The sequence below is a fragment of the Pseudophryne corroboree genome, chromosome 2 (assembly GCF_028390025.1).
Source record: "Pseudophryne corroboree isolate aPseCor3 chromosome 2, aPseCor3.hap2, whole genome shotgun sequence".
Classification (NCBI taxonomy): domain Eukaryota; kingdom Metazoa; phylum Chordata; class Amphibia; order Anura; family Myobatrachidae; genus Pseudophryne; species Pseudophryne corroboree.
In genome coordinates this window covers 660859680-660875460 of record NC_086445.1, presented here as the reverse complement: position 1 = coordinate 660875460, position 15781 = coordinate 660859680, and the positions used below count along the sequence as shown (strand labels likewise).

The 15781-nt window shown below is 40.1% G+C and overlaps 4 pseudogenes; 1 reads left to right on the top strand and 3 right to left on the bottom strand.

Moving 5' to 3' along the window:
- Positions 1 to 827: 827 nt before the first annotated feature.
- LOC135051892 (5S ribosomal RNA) lies at positions 828 to 947 on the bottom strand (annotated as a pseudogene).
- A 323-nt stretch (positions 948 to 1270) lies between these two features.
- LOC135052143 (5S ribosomal RNA) lies at positions 1271 to 1390 on the bottom strand (annotated as a pseudogene).
- Positions 1391 to 7527: 6137 nt separating this feature from the next.
- On the bottom strand, positions 7528 to 7647 carry LOC135052293 (5S ribosomal RNA; annotated as a pseudogene).
- Positions 7648 to 8129: 482 nt separating this feature from the next.
- LOC135052162 (5S ribosomal RNA) lies at positions 8130 to 8249 on the top strand (annotated as a pseudogene).
- The last annotated feature ends 7532 nt before the right edge of the window (positions 8250 to 15781 follow it).

The following is a 15781-nucleotide window of genomic DNA, read 5'->3' as shown; positions in this document are numbered from 1 at the left end:
CACATTTTCTATACTGAGTCTGGTAGGAGGGGCATTGAGGGAGGAACCAGCCCACACTTTCAAACTCTAAAAGTGCCAATGGCTCCTAGTGGACCCGTCTATACCCCATGGTACTAATGTGGACCCCAGCATCCTCTAGGACGTAAGAGAAATGTTGGAGGGTATGATATTGGTAACATAAGAAAAAATAACACTGGTAATTAAAGTTAAATTAAGCTGTTAATAATAAAATACTGAAAGAAAATGGTATTGGGAACCGCACAAGTACAGTATTTAAACAGATAGTAACCTCTGAGAAACTGAATTATTCCTGAATTGCTTCTCAATATAGCAAACATATGTAATTGGAAAAATTATAGTCCCTGTACATATTCTTGTTGCTTTCAGTGGTGCTCCCTTGAGTCAAAAAGTTATCAGAAAAGCTAGCCAAACAGAGAAGTGTTGGAAAGTAGACTCTTTTTTGGGAGCACTCTAATTCAGAGGTTTAAGGTTATAGCATCACTGGTAAAATCAATTTTATTAGGTAATATTTAAGTTGAATTTAAGGAGTACAAATATAAGAGTGAAATAGCCTCGCGAACATATGAACGTAGAATATTGATCATAAGTGATCACCATATCACAATTTACTAATTGCCGGAAATTGATAGCTGTGGTACCAAAAGTAAGACAACATTACATATTATTTCTCATGTAGAATGTGACCATCATTTATTCTGCATATATCCATTATGGATCATTTAGGTCGCAGAGAATTAAATCATTGGTCATGTTGAAAAGAGTACCTTGTGGCATTTGTCTAGGTGACGGTCTATTCGGGAGTCAATTTATTGCAGTACCAGGGTGTTCAGAGGTGGTCTCCCATCCTGTTACTAACCCGGCCTTTCACTGCTTAGCTTCCAAGGTCAGAAGAGATTGGGCATCTCCAGTGAGGTATGACCGCAATTATTGAACTCGCCTTCTTTAGTCACCTATGTGTTAGTAATATAATCACTGTATATCCACATTGGTAAATTTTGTAAAAATATAAGGCACAAATGCCATACAAATTATAAGAAATAAATGCAAATCACCTGACTTAGTCACTAAGTGACACGTCAGGCACACAAATAAAGGTACACAGATGAGTAAAAAAAATCACTGTGCGGAAAAATTATTCTAAACAACATAGCATCCACATATAGGACTTGTTTTTGACTTAGCTCATTGGTCATATGAGACCGAGTACCTTGTAATATTAATATAGGTGACAATCTATCTGGGAGCCAATTTATTGCAGTACCAGGGTGTTCCGAAGTGGTCTCCCATCCTGTTACTAAGCCGGCCTTTCACTGCTTAGCTTCCAAGGTCAAAAGAGATTGGGCATCTCCAGTGAGGTATGACCGCAATTATTGAGCTCTCCTTTTTTGGTCACTTAAATGTTTATAATATAATCACAGTATGTCCATATGAACATATATGGCACCAATGCCCGACAACGTGTGAAAATAAAGGCAATCACCTGATCTGGTCACAAATTGACACGTCAGGCACAAAAATACAGGTACGTAAATGAGTAAAAATTACTGGGCGGGAGAATTTTTCATAACCACACAGTATCCACATACAGGGCTTGCTTTTAACTCATGAAAAAGAGATTGGGAGACACCAATATAACCGCATCAGAAAAAACATTATATTAGTGCTGAGTGTAATTACTCCACACAATCTGCACACAGTGGTGTGTGTGCTACCATAATATTGAATTATTTATACCTTGGCACTAAAGTAGAAAAATGCCGAGATATATTGCTTGCACCCAAACATATATTGCTGACAATGCACTGGTATACAAGAAACAGGAGGGGGAGGAGGGTTTGTGCTCGGTGCTATATTGAAATTGCTATTATTAGTAATAGCATTGTGGGTTTGACCCGGCACTGTGCTCCTCTTAATTGTTTGAGACAGAAACAGAGGATGACCTTCTACTGTTAGAAAAATGATTCAAGGATTACTCCTGAACCTGTTTGGGAGGCAACAAAATTGCTGTTGATATGTTACAATTAATCCTCCTAAATGTATACAATGTTGCTGAAAACATGCACACAGTTCTGTAGTAGGTACTAATAAACCAGTGTTGTTTGTTTGACGGTTGTTTAACTGAGTACAACTTAATTTTGCGTGCACTTAGGTCTGTGTTAGAAGAAACTGATAGTTCTCTGACAGGTGCAGGCAGCCCGGAATTGAGTGTGGGCAAATTGATAAATGTTTGGGGGTAATGTGGGGTATATACAATACCACTTCCAGGATAGACGTTTGAGAAATCCCGCTCCCCGCCGTGCCGGAGCTCCGAGAGTTGCGGCGGCGTGAGGTCGTGGTACCCGTGGTTAGTGAAGCGTAGCTGATGCGGCCGATGCCTCCTAAGGTTTCCGGCTAGTGTGGTCACGTGTACATCACGTGATCAGGGTTTCTTCCTGACGTACGTTTCGCATAATGAGCTTGATCACAGGGCATGGAGTGATTGCTGATAGTTTCAGTTTAAAAAGAGCAAAGCTGGTGATTGATTGGATCTTCTGAATGATGGACACCTAGCCAGCCTATCACGATGTATGAACGGCTATATGTGATTGTTAGTAATAATATACTGGTGTTAATATTAGTATAGGGAAGAGAAAGAATGTTTTGGTTTTATTATTTAAGGGGCAAGTTATGAGAGAAAAAGAATTAGTTTGATTGTATTATGATAATTTTATAATTATAACAAACAATGTAATTAAGGGGTAAGTTAAGAGAGGGACAGATTTGGTTTGATTGTATATGATAATTGTATGATTATAATTATCATTCGCTGTTATGTAATTTATAATTAATGTTGGGGGTCACTTAATTGCGGTGTGTTTATGTATGTGCAATATCGCTGTGAGGTGAGTTGTGTGAAGGGTAGGGAGGAGTGAAATAATAATATGTGAGTTATATGGTGTGTGTGAGTGTGTGGTGAAGTTTTAGTACATTCTAATGAGAGAATGGGAAAAGGAGAAAAGAGGAATATAAACAGATGTAAGGGAAAATAGATATTTAAATAGAGTAGAGAGACTCTGGTTGTGTAAGTAGGGTGCTATAATTAACTATGGAGCTATAGTATGAATTAATAATGTATAAGGGGTGAGTAGGGTTGTGTATATATTATAGGTGCTGAAACAGATATGAGGGCAATGTGTTAATTTCAAAAAGGGGAGGTTTGTGAAATTTTAATTATGAGCCCATTAACCAATATAGTGATTAAAAATGTAAAAATAATAAAAATATTGATGAGGATATGACAATTGTGAAAAATTGGATGAATGTGTATATAGGAATGTGTCCTAACTGTAGTGTTGAAATGTGATTGTTGTGCTGATTGAGATGTATATGTTTGTGATGAAAAATTATAGGTATTATTAAACAATTATGTATTATTGAGAAAAGGGGGGGGCGAGTGAGTACTGGATGCCAGGGGAATTTGTGGTAGTTAGTTAAAAATACTCCATAGTTTATGTTTTCATTCATCCCTGCTGGGTATATGGATCCGATCTTGAAAATCCACTCGCTCTCCTTTCTTTGTAAATTTTCTGGTAGATTGCCCCCTCGTATGCCAAGTCTGATTCTCTCCTGGCCAAACACTTTGAGTTCTTCCCATCTACTCTCATGATGTGTGTAGAAATGTCTGGCGACTGATGTCAATTGTTTCATTTTGGCCTTATCTGAAATGGCATTGCGTATGGATCCCACATGCTCTAGGATGCGCTGCTTAAAGGGACGAGTTGTCATGCCGATATACTTCTGATTGTAGCTACATCGAAGGCAATAGATAACCCCTTCGGTTTGACAGTTCATATAATCTGTGATTCGTATTGTCTTTCCGTACTTGTCCTCAATTTCCTTAGTTGGATCAATATATTTGCAGGCCTTGCATCTGCCACACGGATATGTCCCTGTAGTTATAGGTTTTTTGTTGGGAAGTCTTTGAAAGTGACTGCGTACAAAACGATCCTTCAGATTTTTTGATCTGCGCCAACTCATGGCAACCTTGGGGCCCAGATTTTTTGATAGAGTTGGATCTGCATGCAATATATGCCAGTGTTTTTGTATAGCCTCATTTATCCTTCTCCATTCTTGACAGAAATTGCTTACAAAGCGGATAGTCTTGTCCAGTGCTTCTATCTTGGGGATCATTTTTGAAGATGATGTCCTCTCTCTTTATGGTTTTGACGGTTTTGATAGCTTTTTTAATTGAGGTTTTACTGTATCCTCTATCACCCAGTCTTTTAGATAGTTACATGCTTTGTATTTTAAATTCTTGATTGTCCGAACAGTTACTGCAGAGACGGAGAAATTTCCCCTTTGGGTATATTTTCTATAGTTGGGGGAAAATGCGAGCTGGTTTGGTGTAAAAGTGTGTTTGTTGCTGTGCTTTTCCGATATAAGTTTGTGGCGATCATCCCTTCTGAGTTTTTATAAATCCTCAGATCTAGAAATAGTAATTCTGATTGACTAATACTGTGTGTCAAGCGGATGTTAAGATCATTTTTATTGAGGTGTTCGATAAATTGGTGCAGTAGCCATAGCTCACCTTCCCAAATCATGAGGATATCGTCTATGTATCGATTCCACATAATGACGTGGGCTGTGAAGATGTCATTGCTATCTTTAAAGACAAATTCCTTCTCCCACCATGCAAGAAATAGGTCGGCATATGTTGGCACGCAAGCTGCCCCCATTGCCGTGCCCCTTGCTTGGAGGTAGAATTGATCGTTAAATGTAAAAAAAATTGTAGTGTAGCACGAAATGGAGTAATTTGGTTAGAAAGAGATGGAAGTCGTTTCTTCCTTCATTCTGTAGGAAATATTCTACTGCTCTCATCCCCTCTACATGACCTATGGAGGTATACAATGCCTCAACGTCCAGTGACACCAAATATTGATTGTCCTCTAACTTTAGGTCATGTATTTTCCTTAGTATATCAGTTGTATCCTTGACATACGAGGGAAGGTCTAAGACAAATTGTCTGAGATGCAAATCCAAAAAAATACTAGCCTTTTCTGTTAATCCCCCTATACTGGACACGATGGCTCTTTTCCGGGTGGATTTCGGATATCTTTATGTATTTTTGGCAACATGTAATATGTGGGAATTCTGGGGTTCTGTGTTAGTAAGTACTCATGTTCCTGTTTGGTAATTGTACCTTGTGCTTGTGCTTGATTGATGATATTGTCATAAACTGTTTTGTAATTCTGAAGTGGATTGAGTAATATGCGTTTATAACAATTGGTGGTATCGAGTTGTCGCCGTGCTTCCTTGATATAGTCCGTTTTGGGCCAGATGACAATATTGCCCCCTTTGTCCGAGGGCTTAATAACAACATCTTGCCACATCTGTATTTCTCTTATGGCTGTTCTTTCTTGTCGTGTAAGGTTGGTGTGCCCCAGATATTTGCTTTTATTTGTATGAATGTGGTCAAATTCTTTAGCCACCAATTTCATGAAAACCTGTACTTCTGGACAAATTTGCTCTTGGGGAAAGTATGTGGATTTCTTTTTGCAAATTGGTCTGGTGACAGATTCATCCTCGATATGAGAGCTTTGTTCTTGTTCTAGTTCTTGTAATGCAGTGAGGGCTTCTTGTTCTAGCTGAGATAAGTCCGGTGATAGTGTTAAGGATATGCCGGATATTGGTGCATCGTTTGCTACCACTTCTGATTGGATCAATTGGTAAGTGTCTTCTTAATCTGCATATAATTTGGTCAAAAGCAACTTTCTACCAAATAATTTGAGATCTTTTTCACCTTTAAATCTGTCAAAATGTTCTGTGGGAGAAAAGGGTCAAACCTTTGTTGAGGATAAACTCTTGTATTGGTGTAAGTACGTGATCTGATAGATTGATAATCTTCAGTTTTGAATCATCGTCTGCATGGATTTGGGTTACCACCGGTCCTGTTGATGTTGCCTCCGGTATGTGTTGCGGGTCGTCAGGGGTGAGGAATCCCATTGTTGAGGTCCCCTTCTTCCTCTTGTTCCCCCGCCTCGTCTTCCCCCTCTTTGTCTGCCCCCTCCTCCTCGAGGATCGCCTAAAAAAGAAGAAGAATTGGGATTTTGAGAATTGTTGTGTATGTTGCTCCTAGCGTTGGAGTGTCTCTCTGTAGTATAGTCAGGGGTGTCTTCCGCTCCGGATGTTTCGGCCTCTGATTATGAATATTGGCCCATGTACCTAGGAGGGTCTTTTTTCCAAGATGATTTCTGCCATTTGAAAATTTTTCCAGACACGAAGTCTCTTTTGTCCCTTGCGTACTTGGTCTTCTTTCTATCTATGATCGTCTGTTCATAAGCTTGGAGTTCCAATTTATTTTTCTCAAAGCATCTTTGAAATTGAGAGTCCTTTTCCCAAATTTCTAATTTCTTGCCTAACTCCTCCAGATTACGCTCACACTCTTCCAGTACTAGATTATTATGTTTGATAAGAACATTCTTAAGTTCATTGGAACATTTCAAAAGAGTGTGTTCCCATTCCTTTTTGAGATTCTCACTAGCCAAGTCAAATGTTGGAAATACCCTTGGGCGGAGACCGCATGGAGATATTTTGTTTTTGATATAATTTTCTAGGGTGGTCAGATCCCAATTAGTTCTGATTTGTTTGCGTAATGCAAAGTTTAATTTTTGGAAGTCCTCTTCCCAGCTGATATGCGGTTCAGTATCTACCAGATCACTTGGAAAGATATCATCTAGATTATCCTTGTTTTTGCGTCTTGAACTAAGCTCTTGTTTTAAGCTGAAACTCATAGTCTAATATGGTTGAGAACTCCTAAAGACAAGGTGTGTTGTACGGGATAGTGTTTCCGAAGAGAAGGAAAGAACCTGTGCCTTGATTATATCACTGTGCAGGTATCCCTTTGAGGGCTGAGTAACCAGCCTATGTAAAGTTTTGAAAGAAAAGGGTATTGGGAACCGCACAAGAACAGTATTTAAACAGATAGTAACCTCTGAAAAACTGAATTATTCCTGAATTGCTTCTCAATATAGCAAACATATGTAATTGGAAAAATTATAGTCCCTGTACATATTCTTGTTGCTTTCAGTGGTGCTCCCTTGAGTCAAAAGGTTATCAGAAAAGCTAGCCAAACAGAGAAGTGTTGGAAAGTAGACTCTTTTTTGGGAGCACTCTAATTCAGAGGTTTAAGGTTATAGCATCACTGGTAAAATCAATGTTATTAGGTAATATTTAAGTTGAATTTAAGGAGTACAAATATAAGAGTGAAATAGCCTCGCGAACATATGAACGTAGAATATTGATCATAAGTGATCACAATATCACAATTTACTAATTGCCGGAAATTGATAGCTGTGGTATTAAAAGTAAGACAACATTACATATTATTTCTCATGTAGAATGTGACCATCATTTATTCTGCATATATCCATTATGGATCATTTAGGTCGCAGAGAATTAAATCATTGGTCATGTTGAAAAGAGTACCTTGTGGCATTTGTCTAGGTGACAGTCTATTCGGGAGTCAATTTATTGCAGTACCAGGGTGTTCAGAGGTGGTCTCCCATCCTGTTACTAACCCGGCCTTTCACTGCTTAGCATCCAAGGTCAGAAGAGATTGGGCATCTCCAGTGAGGTATGACCGCAATTATTGAACTCGCCTTCTTTAGTTACCTATGTGTTAGTAATATAATCACTGTATATCCACATTGGTAAATTTTGTAAAAATATAAGGCACAAATGCCATACAAATTATGAGAAATAAATGCAAATCACCTGACTTAGTCACTAAGTGACACGTCAGGCACACAAATAAAGGTACACAGATGAGTAGAAAAAATCACTGTGCAGAAAAATTATTCTAAACCACATAGCATCCACATATAGGACTTGTTTTAAACAAGTCCTATATTTCCGCACAGTGAATTTTTCCGCACAGTGATTTTTTCTACTCATCTGTGTACCTTTATTTGTGTGCCTGACGTGTCACTTAGTGACTAAGTCAGGTGATTTGCATTTATTTCTCATAATTTGTATGGCATTTGTGCCTTATATTTTTACAAAATTTACCAATGTGGATATACAGTGATTATATTACTAACACATAGGTGACTAAAGAAGGCGAGTTCAATAATTGCGGTCATACCTCACTGGAGATGCCCAATCTCTTCTGACCTTGGAAGCAAAGCAGTGAAAGGCCGGGTTAGTAACAGGATGGGAGACCACCTCTGAACACCCTGGTACTGCAATAAATTGACTCCCGAATAGACCGTCACCTAGACAAATGCCACAAGGTACTCTTTTCAACATGACCAATGATTTAATTCTCTGCGACCTAAATGATCCATAATGGATATATGCAGAATAAATGATGGTCACATTCTACATGAGAAATAATATGTAATGTTGTCTTACTTTTGGTACCACAGCTATCAATTTCCGGCAATTAGTAAATTGTGATATTGTGATCACTTATGATCAATATTCTACGTTCATATGTTCGCGAGGCTATTTCACTCTTATATTTGTACTCCTTAAATTCAACTTAAATATTACCTAATAAAATTGATTTTTACCAATAATAAAATACTGTAATACAGGAAACACATTAATAATCACTGTTTTCTGTTTATTCTGAATCTGAGAAAGTACAATGATGCTTTTTTTTTTAGCAGTATTTTTTTCATCTTCCTTCAGTTACTCTTCTACGTTCTGTGTCTCCGTTACTAAGCAGCTATGTGAGTAAAAGGGTCTCATTATTAAGCTTCTACCAATCACACTTCACTCAAGATTCAAGTTATTAATGAGACGTCTCTCTAATACCCCTTTTCCATTAGTGTAGCATGGGTCGCAGCCATGTCGCCTGACACGGCTGCGACCCGTGCTACAGCCCCCTGCAGACAGCGCTCACCAACCCGGCAATTGCCTGGTTGGTGACGCGCTAGTGACGCAGCAGGGGCGGCGCTGGGAGATCACATGATCTCCCAGCGCCGCCTTCCCTATGCACTGTGAATGGGAGCCATGTCACCTCGACACGGCTCCCGTTCACACTAGACAGCTAGCTGGGTTGAACACATGTTCAACCCGGCTAGCTACCCTGGTAGGATTCCCAGATCACTTGATCCGGGAATTTGCCGGAGGACCCGTTTACACTAGGGAAAAACACGGGTAAATGCGCGCCCCCGCGCATTTACCCGTGTTTAAAAAGGCTAGTGGAAAAGGGGTATTAGAGAGGGGGATGCAGTGTGTTAGAAGCTCAGCAGAGGCCCAGACTGGGAGGTGACTGGGAGGTCATAGATCAAGGGGCAGACAGGGGCCATCATTATTTGTAGCTCCATGCACTGCAGGATTTCAGAGCAGTAGATAGCTGTGCACATTGTATATTTGTGCCTTTATGTGTGTGGGCAGCAAAAGACTGTGCAGTAAAATAATACAGGTAAGGGGGGTACACACAGAGCGATGTTTAGCTAGTTTCTAAGCAATCTGACTATATTGCTTAGAACATCGCTCCATGTGCATACCTCCCAACTGTCCCGATTTTCGCGGGACAGTCCCATTTTTTGGGGACTGTCCCGCGGTCCCACCCACGGGCCGCAGTGTCCCGCGGTGGGGGTCAATTGGGAGGCTCCTGCACTCGCTGCCCTGCTTAGCAGAGCAGCGGTGATTAGACGCTGTGCGAATGCGCACAGCATCTATTCACTGGAGTCAGAGGGAGAGGGGGCATGCCAGCGGCTCACAGAGCGCTGGGCATGCCCCCTCAGTGACGAAAACGTCGGCGTGGCTCGCGATTGCTTCGCTGCACGTGTGTCCCTCTTAATAGAGCTGAAAAGTTGGGAGGTATGCCGTGTGTAGGGGTGCCGGCGACAGTGATGCATGGTCCCGCGTGTCACTATTGCTGGTGCTAGATTGGCCTGCATACATGCTCAATCTAGCGGGTCGCTCACTTCAGCGCTGTGTGAAGTGAGCGGCCCCCCGTGTACGTCTCCCCCCTGCTCAGCACATCGCTCTGTGCTGAGCGGGGGAAGAGATGTGTGCGGCACACATCTCTGGGGAAATCTCCCCTCAGTATAGCTCTGTAGAGTATCACATATCCAAATATTCCAAAATATGAAATATTTGTAAATACATGTGCAGCAAGACATCGGGGTATTTTTTACGAAAAATACCCAGATGATACTGTGAAGAGGCATCACAGGGACAGAGCTTGACTGCAAGCTCTGTTCCTGCATGTGATAATTGATACATCCCTGCGATGTAATCAATTATCGCATTGCGAGTTTGGGCAATTTTATCACCTGTCATCGCATCCTGGATGCGGATGGTGATAAATAGGCCCCTAAGTTATTAAACAAATTGGCTAAAAATACCTTCAGGCTGTGTGTATAAGGTGTGTATGTAACATAAATGCATTCTGTGCTTAGACTTGGGTCCCATCACCATGATATCTCATTATGGTATGCAATTATTCCAAAATACGGAAAAATCCCATATCCAAAATACTTCTGGTCCCAAGCATTTTAGATATGGGATACTCAACCTGTATATGAAATAACTGGCAACATTAAAGGACATACAGTATCGGGATTACCAGCTGCCCCTAATTGCCAGGTACAGTCCTGCATTTTGAAGATTTGTCCCTGGAAATGTCTGTCAGTGTAAATGTTCCCTGTGTTTTAGTATTGGCCAACCACACAGTACAATTTTTATCTGTCTACATTTTATATTCAGTTCCTAACATCCATTCCTAGTCCTGATGAAGGAAATTAATATTTAATTAAAATCAATATTTAAATGCATATCTTATGCTATTATCATATTTCGTAAACATGGATTGATGGGAGTTGTAGTGCTCTAAGTTCAGTACATTGTGTAGCCTATGCAGATAAACCTACTCAGCAGCAATGTCCCTGTTAAGGTGCTAAATTACCATACACTGTATAGTCCTGGTAATAAAACTAAACTTGCTATTTCTACTGTGTTATTTAGAGAATCAGGAAAAGTACTGTAGTTCATTACCACAAAACAAATGATGAAATGAAGCATTCAGTACAGAGGGAACGTTGGGGTAATTTGTTGAATCAAATCTTACGACTGCTTAAAGGGACAGGGCTGCCATCAGAAATTCTTGGGCCAGGGACTCACAAAATAGGCAGCCCCCCAAAAAACAAAAAACAAAACTAATAATAATAATAATAATAATAATAATATATAATTAATTAAAAAAACACTAAAATAAATAAATTATATATATATATATATATATATATATATATATTACACACTAATAAAGAGAGTATGCTCATTGAGGATAAGATTGCACAGTTTGAAACGATTCATCTCCCCACTTTAATTTTGGATGACAGTACTGATTGGATGGAGCGGCTTAAACAACAATTAGCCTTATATAAGAGAGATCTTTTGCAATTCAAGAAAGAAAAACTTCTGAAAGTTGAGGGTGATTACGAGAAACACACTGTTTATAAATGGCTGTCAGGAAATCCCGTACAGGAACGGAATCAACCTTTTTTTAGGAGGAATAAACAAAAATACAAACGCAATCTTTCCCGATTTCAGACAGATTCTTCTAACGAGTATAATAGTTCTAATAGTGAACAAGACAAATCTGACAAGGCTGCAGCCCCTTTAGGGACCCGTTGCGGAAGGGTCAAAGACAACCCTTCAGAAAATCAAAAAGGAAATTCACGCGGAGGGGCCACCAATCAGAAAGGCAAGGGCAGAGTAGGCCGCCCCCCGCTATCCAGAAAAACCTGATTTTCAATCTTTCTTCCTACGAACTATCAGATGGGGAAATCAGCCTTTTATCAAAGGGGTTATCTTTTGTCCCCACCTCACGCTTTGACAGTTATTTATGGGTGTCAGAAAAATATGAATTGGCTAGAAGCCTTAGACTTAAAGAACATTTTGGCTCCAAAGATGCCACTAAGGACGGTTCTATACCATCACAGTTAAAGAAGTTCTGCCCGCGATCACATTATGACCCACCATCTACTAATCCTACCATTAAGACCTTTATGAGACTGCTGGATGAAGGAGTCGGTTCCTCTATTAAGAACTGTAATTCTTATCCCAATCTTACACTGGTGGAACGACAAGCACTTAAAACCCTGGCAAATAATAAAGATTTCACTATTCACCAGGCGGATAAAGGAGGAGCAATCGTCCTTCAGGACTATGCTGATTATCATAAAAAAGCTCTACGTCAATTGTCAGATTCATCAGTTTACGTTAAATTGGCTAAAGACCCCACCAAAAGTTGTAGAAAGGAATTTTAGAATCTCCTTCTATCAGCCTTGGATGTAGGATTAATAACAGAGGAATTAAAAGTGGTGTTATATCCAGATTCCCCTATTATACCGATTTTCTATACAATCCCCAAGGTACACAAGTGTTTGGACCCCCCTCCGGGGTGCCCCATAGTGTCAGCCCGAGGGTCTTTATTTCAACCGGTCACCACGTATCTTGATTCCATCTTACAACCCTTGATTCAAAGTGAAGCAACATTTCTTTTAGACACTACTACTTTTTTGAAGAAGTTGCAAACTGTCTCTACTTTCGATGACGACTGTTGGCTAGTTGGCATAGATGTTGTTAATTTGTACACTTCAATTCTCATAATTTTGGTTTGCATACTTTACGTATCTTTCTTGAATCGAAGAGTGTTTTTTCTATTGACATAATTAACAGCATTTTGCAGTTGTTTGAGATCATCTTGTACAATAATTACTTTCTCTATGATAAAGATTTTTACCTTCAGGTACAGGGCTGTGCCATAGGTAGCTCCATGGCACCTGCCTATGCCAACATAGTAATGTTTTTTGTAGAGCAATTGGTTTTCTTTGCTGAAAGTGAGATCAAATAGCACATCACCCTATTTTTAAGGTACATAGATGACCTCTTTGTGATTTGGAGGGGAGATATTGATATACTTCGCACATTACTTGAAATGCATAATACGACTGATAACCCTATCAAATTTACTTACACTTTCAGCAAGGTGTCACTCAATTTTATTGATGTGCACATTTCCATCGTTGACCAGGTCATTCACACTAGTCTTTTTTCCAAAGCTACGGATAGGAACACCCTATTACAAGCACAGAGTTGTCACCCTAGTGCCCTTATCAATGGGCTTCCTTACTCCCAAATGCTGAGAGCTTTTCGTATCAACAGTGACTCCAGCATGGCCATTGAACAGATTGATTCAATGGTCAAAAAATTTTTGGAACGGGGTTATAGTGCTAGATCTTTAGAAATTTGCAAACAAAAAGTGTTAGCTCTGGATAGAGAATCTCTGTTGAACAGCTCTACAGCTGCTAGTAGCACATGTCCCAAATTGTTACCTTGGGTAAATAAGTTCAATGTAGCATCACCAGCCATCATTAAAACTGCAAAATCATTATGGCCAATGATACAGAGTGATGCCAAACTTAATTTAAAAAAACATAGACTTATGCCCTGTTATTCACGGGGCCGTAACTTAAAAGACATCCTAGTTAAAACAGACAACACTAGGACACCTTTGAAGCAAACCACTTTTTTGAGTAACACACGTGTGGGTTGCTTTAAATGCACCTGCACGACGTGCCAGTTTATGCTCACTGGCGATTCATTTAGTCATCCCCATTCAGGGAAAGTATATAAAATCTTACATTATTTCACCTGCAACTCTACTTTTGTAGTGTACTAATTAATTTGCCCTTGTGGGCTTTGTTACATCGGCAAGACCGAAACTAAATTTAAGGAACATATGAGCAACCATAGAGCAGCCATACGGGCAGCATTAGTGTCCGGCACAAGCGACCACCGGTCGCTCGCCACTTTGCAGAAGCCAGACACTCCTTATCATGTCTTCGGTATAGAATGATTGACACGGTCCCATTAAACAAAAGAGGGGGTAACCATTCATTAGAGTTGTTAAGGTGTGAAGTCAGATGGATACATCGTTTTAATGTCATCCATCCCAAAGGGTTAAATGATAATATTTCTTATGCAAGTTTACGGTAATTTTTTCCATAAAGGTTTGCAGCGCATGATATTTAGAACTCTTTCATTGATTATAGATTAATATCACCATTATTGCAGCATGGTTTTAGTAATGTTTATTAAGACATGTTCTCATTAATCTAGTATAAATCATGTACATATTCTCCGTGGTACTGGATCCGCTTTATCAACTTAGTTACTTTGCAAAATGTGTAACATTGCCAGTGCTATATCTTTTTAATTCCTGTAGCTATATTGTATAATTTTGGATGGTGAGAGGTTAAGTTTTTTCACACAGGTGTATGGTCCGATTAGGATGACGTCCCCAATCAGCACGGCGGCAGGGAGGGTGTGCAGTCCCGGCCCTGACACCAGCATTTCACTGGGGGTGGACATGCTTGAAAGGTATGTTGTCATTTTCTTTGATATCCTGATGATAATATGAAAATATTGAAACGTTGATGATACAGACCTGACCACGGCTTCTGAGTATTCATTTTTTGGTATGAGTGCCGCACCTTTGCAATCTATAATACACACTGTATATATAAAAAAAAGTAAAGATTATATATATTATATATACACACACACACACACACACACACACACACACACACACACACACACACACACACTTTCTCTCCCTCAATTTACCTATCACAGGCTGACCTCAGCTGTGGCAGGTGTGCTAGCAGCCTATTTACTCCCATCTAGCTCCGCCCCCTTAATTTTGTGTAACCACGCCCCTTTTCATGATCGAGATCTGGCACTGTCACAGGAGGGAAAGAGTACGCTGCAAGCTTCTATGGTAAACTTCCCTCCAAAAATGCTCTTTACAGACAGGCATTTTAACTGGACCCCTAAAGGAAGCAATTGTTAGACCTCTTCTTAAAAAACCTAATTTAGATCCCGACTGCATGACCAACTACAGACCGGTATCAAACCTTCCTTTTCTAGGAAAGGTTATTGACAAAGTGGTTGCAAATCAAATGGAAACCCGCCTGACAACCCATGATATGTATGATCCATTCCAATCAGGGCATAGCACTGAAACAGCCTTGGTCTGTGTTAAATGATCTTCTGATTGCAAGAGACAGAGTTGACTGTTCAATATTAATCCTTCTGGATCTCTCTGCAGTATTTGATACTGTGGACCATGGGTTTCTGATCGAGCGACTGATACATTTTTTTGGACTGGATGGCACAGTCCTAAGCTGGTTCAAATCATTTCTCACAGGCAGGTCACAGAGAGTATCATCTGGCGTATACTCCTCTCCATCAGTGCCATTGCTGTCACGATCCTGACTGTAGCTCTCATATTGGGTGACTTACCCCTGACATCTGTCCTGGATCCTGTGTCTTTTCTGCACACTGGGATAAACAGCTTGCCATTACCATAAGTTTCCTGAGTTCTCTGCCTGGAAGGTAAGAGTTAACGAGCTCCACCTGTGGTGATTAATCTTCTGTGTGAGTCTGAATTCAGCAATCTGAAGTGTAGGCCTAAAAGCCAGAATCCTCTGTTTGTTTGCAGGCTTCAGTGTTCTTTCGGCCTGCTAGGTCTCACTCCACATCACAGCCTAGTCTAGAGTACTCACATGACAGTGACTGTTCACCTGACCCAGAGCTGTTCAATCCTGTGCCAGCCTGAGACTCTCTGAATCACCTGACACTGCTCACCAATCACCAAGGACCAGGAAGTATAAGTCAGGAGACTTGAGTTGGAACCTCTGCCAGTTCCTTGTGTCACACACAGCTCTGTGTGAGCTTAGAAGCTGAGCTC